Source organism: Coffea arabica, chromosome 6e, assembly GCF_036785885.1.
Source record: "Coffea arabica cultivar ET-39 chromosome 6e, Coffea Arabica ET-39 HiFi, whole genome shotgun sequence".
Classification (NCBI taxonomy): Eukaryota; Viridiplantae; Streptophyta; class Magnoliopsida; order Gentianales; family Rubiaceae; genus Coffea; species Coffea arabica.
The window spans coordinates 24,392,579-24,405,938 of NC_092321.1; positions in this window are offsets into that span (position 1 = coordinate 24,392,579).

Sequence of the window (13,360 nt, forward strand, 5' to 3'; positions counted from 1 at the left end):
TTCATATTGCATCTAATCCAGTGTTTCATGAAAAGGCAAAACATATTGAAGTTGATTGTCATTTTATTCGAGAGAAATTGCTTGATGGAATCATCAAGACATCTCATATACCGTCTGTAGACCAATTGGCTGATTTGTTTACCAAAAGTTTAGGGATTCTAGGGTGAAATACATTTGTAACAAGTTGAGTGCTTATGATATATGTGCTCCAACTTGAGGGGAAGTGTTAAGAGAATATAAGTACTCTTGTAGACAATAAATTTATAAGGGTATTCTTGTAAATAGTTTGTTAGGTTTGTACTACTATAAATACTAGTTGGTCACTCATAATATTCTGACTAGATGTTTTCCTCCCAAAATACCTATTCACAACGTGTATGATGGAGATCAGATTCCAATGCATGAAGATTCATCTTCAACGCATTCTGCAAAGCTAAATAGTAGTTGCGAGTCCTTGAATGAAGATAGTTCAAGGAAAAGAAGCCAAGATATGTCAGGTTCAGGCCTGAAGTTGACATCGTGGAACAAAACATATTCAAGAGAGCTGTTCACTGTTGTGGAGTGAAATGGGGCGAAGAATTTGGATGGGGAGAGAATGACATTGGTAGAATGAGGGCAAAAGACAAGACTGAAAGTTGTAAGTGATTCATTTATGCTTCAAAAGATGCAGAAAGTGATGCCTTTGTTATAAGGACCATAGAACCACCTTGCCAATGTGGTAGGACCTTTTATCACAAACGAGACAATTCAGGCTTCTTGTGTAGACATCAAATGAACTTAAGAGGGTGAGTATTGTAGAGTTCAAGGAAAATGTGCATCTAGAGCTCAATCTCAATATCACAAAGGACCAGGCAAGTAAGACTTTCATGAAGGCCAAACTCTTGATGTATGGCAACTACAAACGTTAACACACAAGACTGTGGGACTATTGTGAAGAGCTGCTAGCTTGTAATCCTGGGTCAACAGTGCATATGGAGACATCTATTGATGATGTTAGTGGTAAGGAGAGATTTCAAAAATTGTATATATGCTTTGAAGCATTGAAAAAAAGATTTCAAGACTAGTTGTAAGAGTATAATTGGGGTGGATGGCTGCCATTTGAGGGGACCACACACGAGAGTTTTGGTAACATTAGTTGAAATTTTGCAAATGATTGCATCTACCCTTTTCATTTGCCATAGTGGAGGTAGAAAATAAGAGTCTGTGGAAGTGGGTCATAGATTTCTTGAAGTATGACTTGTTAATTTATGTTCAAAAGACTTGGACCTTCATTAGTGACAAGCAAAAGGTAATTTTCAGTAATATTTATTTGCTATTTCTTTTAGGACCTAGTAGGCCAAAGAAAGCAAGGAGAAGGAACCTGATAAACCTTGAAGAAACAATAATGGAGTTGCTAAGTTGTCAAGAGTAGGACTTACTCCACTAAGGTGCCCCAATTGTCATGGAAAAGGACATATAAAAGAAAATGTCCACTGATTATACCACCTGAGCAGCTAGCTAGTCATGGCAGTGGAAGGAGGCCTTCTTTCAACACCAACAAATGCAGCAACTGTCAAGGGTATCGTCACAATAAAAGGATATGTCCAGACAAGCATTCTAGAGAACAAAGCAGTGGAATTACAACTGACTCTAATCTTTCAAGAGCTAGTATATGTTTCTAAAGTTTAAATACTAGTTCTTATTTAATGTTCACTTCTTGTTAATACTGTTTTCTCATTTTTTTTAGTTGATCCAAATAATAAGAAGGCTGATGAACAACCTGCAGTTGGTGAACAACCTGTAGCGGGTGAACATCATAGTTGTGTAGGCTTTACAGTTGACAAACAAGCAATTGGCCATGAAGAAAATGGTTGGGTGAACATCATAGTTGTGCAGGCTTTACAGTTGACAAACAAGCAGTTGATCATGAAGAAAATGGTTGTTCACTACTTAATTGTAAAGTGCACTTCAATTTGTTTTTTTTTTAATACTAGACTAATTACATTTTCATTGCTTTGCTGTTTTAAGTGTAAGTCACCTACTTGAACCACCTATTGAAATAATTCATGTTGCACCTTCTACTCCTAAATTGCTGAACCAAAGATGAAGAGTGTCAAATGCTACTTTTGTCGAACTCCAAGGCATAACAAAAAATACAAAAAATTGCCTATTCAACAAGCACAATCTTGGAGAAGAAGGAAGTAAGCAATGGATGCTTATGGTCCATATGTTGAATTAGTTGGAAAAAAAACCAAGGACAAAATAGAAAGTGAGATTACAACGCGAACATCAACTTTAAATTTGTATAATTTCTTCATGACACTAATCAAGACGTGTTGGTTGTGCAAGCTCATAGACTCATACATAAACCAGATGGAGAAAATGAAATAGGAAGTGCAGACCATGAGTGAATATGAGGATAACAAGAAAATGCAATTAATTTGACTATTGTTGACCCCATGTTCTTCGACAATCTGTTTTTAACAATTTCCAAGATGACAGGAACTGATCAACTATTTTTAACCTTGCTTATTTATTATGGTTGAACATTTATTTTGGCTGAATGTTTTGTTGGTACTTGATATACATTAACTTGTAGTTGCCTTGTTCTTTTGGTACATTGTAATATATGCCCAAAGGACATGAATTTGACATTTTTTGTTAATTGCTGGAATGAGACAATTGTCAAGTACTGGGATATTTTTATGCCTGGAAAATACATTGACAATATGTATTTGTTATATTTGTGGTTATACATTGACAATATGTATTTTGTCAATATGTATACATTGAAAATATGTACTTGTTATAGTTGTGACAATCTTTTGTATTAGATTTCATGTTTAACTATAATACAACTTTGGATCTTGTTCTTCATGTTTAGTTAATGTTTATGCCTAGAGTATGGATGAACTTTCTATAACTTGTTAGTGATGTTTACTTGGTTATTTGATGATATTATTTTGAGAAAGTTATTTATCACTTTTATTTTTCTAATCATGATTAACCGGCCATTAATTGTGATAATCTTAAGGTGTTGAGTTTGCAATGAAAATTGAAATTAACACTAGTTCAAGGAAGTGATAAACCTAGGGAGTACACTCACGAGAGTAAATGTGCACCTATGTGGCTCTAGTGACTTGTTTCATGTAATTTCATAGAAGAAATGAACTTGTAGTTAATTCATAACCACGAGAGTAGGTATGGCTTAATTACAAGTATAATTGATTCACTATGAGAGTAAGTTTCACATACATTAGGAAATTACGCCATAACTAGCCAAGATAATAGCATTCACTTAATCGGTAATCTCATTTACAAGAGTAGTAAGTAATTCCATATCTCTAGGAGCTTTCTAATGTTATTTTCATTACTTTTATGTTTATGGTAGTCCAGATAATAAAGGAGTTCGAAAATCACCAGTAATTGAAAATCGTCCCCGTGGGTTCGATCCTTAATACCCTATACTCGCTCTCGACTCGTATACTTGCGAAAAATCGCATGTGAAGTATTTAAGATATTATAAATGTAAAACTTGATTGTGGATGAGCTAATTGTACATGTATACCCCACGCTCGTCAAGTATGAATCATGAGAGTCACAGAACATTGTCTCGGTTCATCTAGGAAGGAATTGAAGAATTTTCGTGGTGGCATGAGTAATGGGGATAAAAGGAAGACAGAGGACAAAGACAACGGTGATGGACCTGATGGTGTATATGCTGTGTTCTTTTGGCCTTACCTTGGGTTGCCAATTGATACTTTTTTCATTCTCCTACCCTCTTTTTCTTTATTTTTGTCCTTTCATAAGATGTTGTCTTTTTCTTAGATAGTATAAATAAGTAGAATATTAAAATACAAAAACATCTAAAGGGGCAGTGTAGGATTTTGACAAGCGCGGGGTATACATATACAATTGGTTCAACCACAGTCAAGTTTTATATTTATAACATCCTAAATACCCCACACACGATTTTTCTGCAAGTGTATAGGTCGAAAGCGAGTATAGGGTATTAAGGATCGAACCCACAGGAAAGATTTTCAATTACTGGTGGTTTTCGAACTCCTTTATTAGCTAGACTACCATAAACATAAAAGTAATGAAAATAACACTAGAAAACTCCTAAAGATAATGGAATTCCTTACTACTCTTGCAAATGAGATTACCGGTTAAGTGAATGCTATTATCTTGACTATTTATGGCGTAATTTCTTAATGTATGTGAAACCTACTCTCGTAATGAATCAACTATACTTGTAACTAAACCATATCTACTCTCGTGGTTATGAAATTAACTACATGTTCATTTCTTCTATGAAATTACATGAAACAAGTCGTTAAAGCCACATAGGTGCACCTCTATTTTCGTGAGTGGACTCCCAAGGTTTATCACTTTATTGAACTAGTTTTAAATTCCAGTTCTCATTGCAAAGTTAACACGTTTAAATAATCACAACTAATGGCTGGTTAATCATGATTAGAAAAGCAAAAGTGATATATAACTTGTTCAAAATAATATCATCAAATAACCAAGTGAACATCACAAACAAGATATAGAAAATTCATCCATAACTCTAAGCATAAACTTTAAGAAAACATGAAAACAAACACCACACTTATATTATAGTTAAACATGAAATCAAATATAAAAGAGAAAGTGATAGGAAAGAAGTCATCCTTGTCACATGAGTTTCAAACTCTCCATCTTTACTCTTCAATCTTCATTGAAATCTAATTACAAATACAAGAAGGAAAAACTACACTAACTACTCTATACTACCCTAACTAATTAACTAAGAAAATTCTAGTGAAAACTACATATTTCAATTTATATTAATATAATATATATAATATACATAATTGAAATATACATATGTAGTTGTTTTTGATATAATGTTTGGATATGATGTTTTTGGAGTTGTTTTGGAAATACACATTTACTGTAGCATTTGGAATGTGAAAAACAGTTTTTGATATAATGTTTTTGATATAATGTTTTTGGAGTTGTTTTGGAAATACACATTTACTGTAGCATTTGGAATGTGAAAAACAGTTTTTCAAAAACAGCCAAAAAAACAAGGGATCCAAACACACCCTACATTTTTGGTGAGTTTCTCTAGCCTTCCAAAGTTGTGTAAATGTCCTCCAAGGCTGCTTAGTTATAGAGGTTTCAAGAGCCAAATGAGTTGTTTCTAGTTGTCATTTTTTACTTTTGAAACTCTCATGAGTTGTCTTTCTAACTTTCCACACTTTTCTTGATCAGATACACCCGAAATTGATAGCTGGAATTAAGTTGGAAAAGTTGTGTGAAATTAGGGCAAGTTACAGAAAATAGAAGAGAATACGCGACCTCAGGAATACGCGACTTCAGGTCATGTATTGATAACTCGCGTTTTCATTTCTGTGCATTTGGCACTACTCCAATGCCTCAAGAATCATCCCATTTGGAGTTCTGAGGTCCAAGCAATGACCACAAAATGCTCGACTAGTCAGAGCTCTATTTCAGCTTTCGACCATGCATATGCACTTTGTATTTCGACTTTTTGACAAGGAAAATGACTAAACTGGATTTCGATGTCTTCATACCAAATGTAGATCTATCTCTTAGTTTCAAAATAGTTATGAATCACCTCAATCCAATCATTATAGTTCAAGATATAACCGAAATATCACAAGGTGTCAAAACTGTGAAACTTTTCTTCTTTTGTTCTTGATTGCATTTCCTCTTTTGTACTTCATGTCTTCTTTAAACTACTTCAAATCATCAATAATCATCTAATTATCTTCTCAATTCACTCCAATTGATGATTGAATAATTAAATCTACAAAAACATGAAGTTTTCACCATAAAAATCCATATAAATGCAATTTTTGATACTTAAACCACAAAATGCATATTTTCATGAGAATCCTAGTTAATTAGTTATAAAAGTAGTTAAAACACACCAAAACTAACTAATAAAACACACTAAAAATATGTAAAACATCTACTTATCAGATTTTTATATTACCATTTCACTGATTTAAATCAACAACTCATTAGTAAACTAACCGCAAGGAACAATTTGTTATGCAATGTTAAAGCCAAAGGGAATGATTGTTATTTTTCAAAGTTTAGGGAGTCTACTTGTAATTGACAAAACCACAAGGGAGGTAGATGTAATTTGACAGGTTGTCGAGTCTGTGCAATAATAATAATAATCCTAAGTGCCAACAAAGCAGTTTCATGTCAATTCTAGTACTGGAGTAGGGACTCTAGATGTGCAATGAGTTAGTTGATTCACCCTAGTTCCGAAGAGTTTGTTTAATTCGATATACCAGAATTTATTCACAAGAAATCTCTAATTTGTAATAGGGCAAGTAAGGTCGTATCCTCAGGGACTGGGAGAAATTCGTTCCTTTTCAAGTCAAGGATAAAAGGGGGTTTTGAGAATTAAAAGTTAATGACTTATCAACTAAATTAATTGACTGCTACAAATAATTAAGAGAGAGAAATAATGAGAAAACTCTAGCCAAGGATACACTTCAGAGATGATTCAAGTAACTGATCATTAATGCAATTATAATTCCAACATTCATTAATAAATAGGTTTTTAACTGCCGATACGATCTGACAGTCAGTCTCTCCTTACTGTTTCGATAGTCAAGGTACAACCATTGATTATTTTCCTAATTTAGGAATAACCCTAGGTACGATCATAGGATTTAATTTTCCAATTGCATTAAAAACTAGAGAAACCCTACTCTAATTAATAAACATGCTACGAGGGTTTATTTAAATTAGATTATACATTTCCCTGACATAAACCCAATTATGCCAGTTGCTACCGGGATAAGAGTAATCAAACAATTACGGATCCAACTACCCCCAATTAACAAATAGACTACGTGAATAGTTAAATATTATGCAACTATTCAATCATACACAATAGTCATAACCACTAACAGCAAAAAACATACAAATACCAATGAATGAAAGAAGCAATTAAAATAATTTAGATCTCACAGTTAGTGTTGAACCAAATCTTCAGTTGTCCCCTTGACTAGAAGTATGACATTAGTTCTCCATTAATGGAGAACAAGCCATGCAAAAATCTGTTCGAAGCTTTCCCGTTATTTCTCCCAAAATCGGCCAAAAGAAAAAAGTAAGTACAAGAGTACTATGCTCCTTTTTTTCTTTCGCCAAAAAAGATGATGAATGATGTCTGCCAAATTTCCCTCCTATGACTTCAAATTGATTGGTATCCTGATACCAATCAATTTCCTAAAAGAAAGTCCTATTACAAGTCAATTTCCTCAACTCTCCTTTTTGTTCAAAGTGGCCCCACCAGATTCCTAATTTGTAGCCAGCTAATTGATTCCCAATTGAAGGAGTCAATCTCAACATTTTAGGAAATTAGCCTTGATGCATTTTTGAAAACTTCTCACGTGCATTAAATCCCGAGAATCTGGACTTGAAGGTTGGAATTAGGCACGCTCTCGTGCAACCATTAGATGTTTTTCACTAGAAAATCTTCATTTAAGCACTTTTTATTCCCGCTCCTGAAATGAGCACAAAATACCAAATATAAGTAAAATCCGACATTTAAAACAATATTTGGTTAAAATCAAGGAAAAAATAATTATAAATTTAGCAAAAAATTATGACCTATCATAATTAACCTTTTTAAATAATATGTATTGCAAGAGCTACTCAAATGAAATTTACAAGAGTCTATTAATTTAAGGTAAGTAATTTTAGTTAGTTTCCGTGAACGAAAACAAAAATATGAGGGGCGAGAGAGAGAGAGAGATAATTTCTTTTTTGTTAATTATTGGTTATGAGATGTATGTATGTATTAATTGAAACATGCTATAGCAAAATAATATCCACGAATAATGGAATTAATTATGAAATTAACGTATATTTATTATTATCTTATGGAAGCTATGGGGGCAAATCTCCGTATAAAGAATTTTACCCTTCATTGTGTTGCATCTACCATTGTCATCAATTTACTACATGTTGTAGAATAGAGACATTGATAATAATTCTCTTTTAAATATTTTTGTCTAAGTTATCCACTAATGTGTATAATGACAGAAAATCCAAAGACTTTTTCTTTTTTTTTTGGTTATTTTTAGGTACCATATACATATACATATATAAATACGTACACACATGCATATGTGTGTGTGTGTGTGTTTATATGTATGTATGTACATGTGCATATATATATATATATGTATGTATTTGTTTACACACATGTACATATATCAGTGTCATAATTGAAATGTCAAAATAGCTACTTAAACTTATTTGGATAATCTTGTTAATTTTGGTAAGTAAATGAATGCAAGGTAGGTGAAGCTTGGATTTTTAAATTTAGCATCTTCTTTGAAGTTAAGTCTTAAACGAATGCCTATTTAGATGATACACCACAAAAGTAGACATAATGCAAGATAGGTATTTCATATTTGCCATCTTTTACATAATGAGCACTATCTTGAATATCTCACCAGTTTAAAACCATCCTTTAATATACCCCTCCATTATACCGGAAAGTCCTATATAAACTATAGATTTCTATTATTGAGAACAAAATTGACTTCAAAACCTTTATACTAATATATATTTTTATGGAATCAAAAATTCCCCATGAGAATGCTAATGCCCATGAGATTTACATCCAAAATTAGTTTAAATGTCTTAAAGCTAAGTCTGTTGTGTCCCAAGAGGTTATCTTGATGCGTAGGCGAATCTAGTAAGCAGTATCATGAAGTAAAACTAGAGGAGCAAGGAATCAAAGAGGAAACTCAAAAATTCAGCTGCAAGTTTTGTGAAAGAAAATTCTCCAACAACCAAGCATTAGGGCGTCATCAAAATCCCTACAAACTAGAGAGATCCAAAAAGAAAAATGCTCATAAGGCTATGTTTGGTCAAGAAGACTCACACTGTCAATTTCTCAATTCTGCTGCTGCTCTCAAGAACCCTTGTTATACAACCCTAAATATGTTTGTAGGACCCTTCGATTCTAATCAAGAATTGGCTAGACCTACAAATGCATCTTATCTATATGCTACACCTTCTATCAGGACCACAAACTGGAGTGCAAATGGTCCACAGATGCCATTTGGAATTGTTAGTTTTAATGGAGAGAATTTTCCAGCATCTACAAATATTTCATCTGCTGTTGACTCAAGATTTGTCTCTGAAGACCGAATTGGAAATGACGATAATAGTAGAAGCAAAGAACTAGACAAGCAGCAGCATGAGGACTGTGTGTTGGATTTGTCTCTCAAGCTGTAACAACAACCAAATACTGTGGTGTCCTTTGATTTTGATTTCACATGTTTTTGATACTGAAAATGTATTTGCTTTTTTAGTTTTTTAATGTCCAACTTTCAGTTGAGTTGAGTTTTTTTCACCTTATGTATTGTTTAGTTAAATCTCATTATCAATACTAGCCAGAATTGTCCTTTTTTTGGTTGTTTCCCATTTATTTTTGTTTATAACACAACTCATTAAATTTTTTTCATTCATTTCATGTTTTATTATGTATCTTTGTCCTTTTTCCTCCTTTAATTAATTTTGAGTTATTTAATCATGACAAAACACACAAAAAATATTTTGAAACCTGGCTTTGTGATGACCTAGAAAAAAATTAAATTAAAAAATATTTTTCTCACTTCCCAACCATTTGCATTTCTATTTAAATTATATTTTTATAGAATTTGCATTCATTTAGTGATTTATTTGTTAAGTGATATATGAGTTTCTCTTGCTTGCTTATTTTAACCTTCAAGCGATTAATTTCTTGAAAACTGTTGATTTGGTGACTTATTAGTGAATTTGGCCAAAACTCTAGAAGAATATAAGTTGAGATATTAGTGAAGTTAAGAAAGATTTTGGGAGTTAAAAGAAGGTTAGAAAAGCTAGGGGTTGATAGCAAGAAAGTTAAGTGGAAGACACTATTTGGACACTATTCAAAATTGACTTTAAAAACCTCTCTTGTGGCTTGTATATTAGCTCCAAAAACAACAAAAGACCTTCATTTTCTCCTCTTGGCTGGATGAAATTGAGAGAGGGAGACAGAGAGAGAGAGAGAAATTTCACTCTTCTTGAAATTTTTGAAGAGCCAAGCTTTCCTTCCACCAATCTACTTGCACTTTTGGAAGATCTTGAGAGGAAAATGCTACTAGGAGTTGATCTTCCCATCTTCTTGGGTTAATCTTGCTAGGGTTTGAAGTTTTGAAAAGGTAAGTGGCTAATCTACTTCATTTTTTTGCTTTTCAAGCAATTTTGGACTAGATCTTGGTAGATTTATGGTATTTATGGAAAACCTATGGTGGATTTGAAAGGTTTATGGAAATTTGGTACTAGATGCTTTAATGATCTTGGTATACTTAGATCTTGGTATTTGGCTAGAAATTGATGGATTCTTGTCTCTTGAGATCCTAGGATTAATGATTGATGAAACCCTTGAGGATTTGAGTGTGATTTATGGTGGATTCTTGTCTCTTGAGATCTTAGGGTTAATGATTGATGAAACACTTGAGGATTTGATTGTGATTTATGGTGATTGTTGGTGAAATTGAAGTATATATATGCTGAAATTTCTATTTAGATGGCCAATTATCATGGGCAAAATTTTAGCTTTATCTTCCTTGAATTTGTGGCTTGTTTGTACACTTGTGCTAGAAAAAATTTTAGGAAATTTGATGCTACTTGACTCTATGTATGTTGGGTCAAGTATGATGAAAAAAATTGTAAGAAAATGAAGTGGTGATGTGGGTTATCTTGTTGGAAAAAGTAAAGTTACAAAAGATGGAAAATATGGCCTATGTTGGCCAAATTTGTGAGTTAAAACTCTAGCTTTAATTTTCTATTTTAAAAACTATTTTGGGTGGAATTTAGTTCAAAAGGTTCTATTGGACTTTAATCTTAGTTTGTATAATGATTTTGGACCAAAATTTTGAAGTTAAAAAGGGGGGGAAGTAAGATTTCCTTCAAAGTTTAATGATTGACAACTTTATGGATTGATTTGACTTTGGATCCTTGTTTTAATGAAGTTTTGGTCGGTTTAGTTCAAGTAACTTTATTAAACTTTGATCCTTGTTTGTAAGATAATTTTGGGACAAAAGCTATGAATGTAAATAAGTGAAAAGTGGACTTTTGCTACGATTTGCCTGCTAGAAAACTTGTAGGAGTGGAATGCCTTGTTCAAACTTTTAAAATGCTTTTGCCCTAATGGAAAGTTGTATTTTTACCTGAATTGTCGATTTGAAAGCTTGAATGGGTTGAAGTGTCTAGGACACTAAAGTGGTCAATGTGAAAAACAAAGTTTTCTTGCTTAAGTGAATTGAATTGGTGAACACTAAAAGTTCACTTATATGGTGTATTTGTCTGTCAGGGTTGCAAATTGAACGTGTAGGCGATTTTTCTGTAGACGCTTAAGTTCTATTTGGTGAGTATTCGAAGTGCATGGTAACCTATATAAATGCTTGATATGTTAATGAACTTGAGAAATGATATGACTAAAAACTGTCATTCTTTTGAACTTGTTGATGAACGGGCGAGTGTGTACTTTATCACAGTCGACCCTACTGAATTGTTATTGCTATAAGTGAATGTGATATGATATTAATGATATGTTGGGGTCCCAAAACCCAACGGCTAGTTATTCCAAGTTGAGCTGGCAAGGGTTTGGTAACTCGATTAGCGAACCTTGGGTAGTGCATATGTGTTGGATCCATACTGTTCCGAGTATACTTGAGTAATACCAATCATTGAAATTTTGTTAGTGTGTGGGCCCGGTAAGGGGTGAAAGGTGGACGGAGTGGTGTGAAGTGGAAATTCTACATGGACATGAAAGTTGACGGAGTGTCAACTACTTGAATTACTGATTGATCGAGTGGTTTGCTTGTGCTCAGTATCCTTACCGATTTACATATCGATTTTTATTGATGTGCTTATATGATACCTCTTGTTTATGTTTCTTGTTGGCTTAAATATGTGAATTAACTGCTTTCTTAAATTGCATGTCTTTCTTAGACCTCACTTGGCTCATACCTTTCCTTTTGTTTTTCTTAACAGGGTTAGTTTGTGATTTGGGGATTAGCACTTAGCTTTTGTTTTAGTTAGACTAAGTGATTAGGGTGCTACATTATTTTGAATGTGAATTGTAAGGTTAAACCCTCTTTTGTATTTTAAGTTGTTTCGACAGAAAACTGTATGTATTAGTTGTACTTAGCGTATTTTGTGGTAAAATTAGATATTGGATTTGATTTTGTGGTTGTTAACTAATCCTGGCGAGAGTTGGATAAGCGGCCCACTGATACCTTAGGGTACGCCCTTGGGGGAGATAGGGTCGTCACAGGCTTGGACTGGTCAATTGCCAATTGAACCATCGATTTGCCAGGTTTAGGATCTGGTAGGCCTCAAAAATCGATTAGGGTAAAATCCAATCAATATTGTGTCAAACAGGAAAATTTGTTTAGTTTAACCATTAAACTATTGAATCAAAAATGGTTTTGAGTGAGCTGACCATTCATTCCCCACTTTAATTAAGCCAAAAATTTTAAATTTGGTCAATTAATCACATTAAATTACATTCCAAATTTTAAAAAAAAATTGGTCGTTTTAGAGAACCATTCTTTAAACAATGATCTTAGTTTATAGGTTAAATATTTGAAACTTTTATGATTCAAGGGTCCAAAACACTTATTTTAGCATCTCGTGGTGAATTGATTTGAAGAGTATGATACCCAAGAGTTATTGTAAATCTCCCCCAGATTTAAACATTAACCTTTTTTTTTCTTTTTTCCTCTCTAGAGGATCAACAATAGTTCTCCACTTACCCATTTTGATAACTCAAGTGACCTATCGGTTATAGATAAAGCATCTTACAAATTAGGCTTGAGCATTACCAATTACGAGTGCATAATTGTCTTCAAACAATAATAACTCTTGCCTTATTCTGCTTCTCTTTGTCTCTCTTCCACAATTACATCTTAACTATTATCTAACATTTACAACCTATAGAGTACACTTAATTTTTTAACTTTTTGATGCATATAATCTCTTTGTCATTGCCTTCTATTCTTTTCATACCTATCTTATAAATTGCTATTCATATAATTTAGGAGCATTGAAAGTGTAAGGCATAGAGACAACCTAAGAGGGCGGGTGATTATAAACAAGTATTCAACAAATAATGATATAAGCATATATCAATTAAACCAATTATGCAAAAAAACAACAAAATAATTAAAAAGCAAAGTAAAGATAAAGACAACAAAATAAATAAAAAGCAAAGTAAAGATAAAAAGACAAGATATTCAAACTAATTTATAGTGGTTTGACCACCCTCAGTGTCTAAGTCCACTCCCAAGCTTCTCTA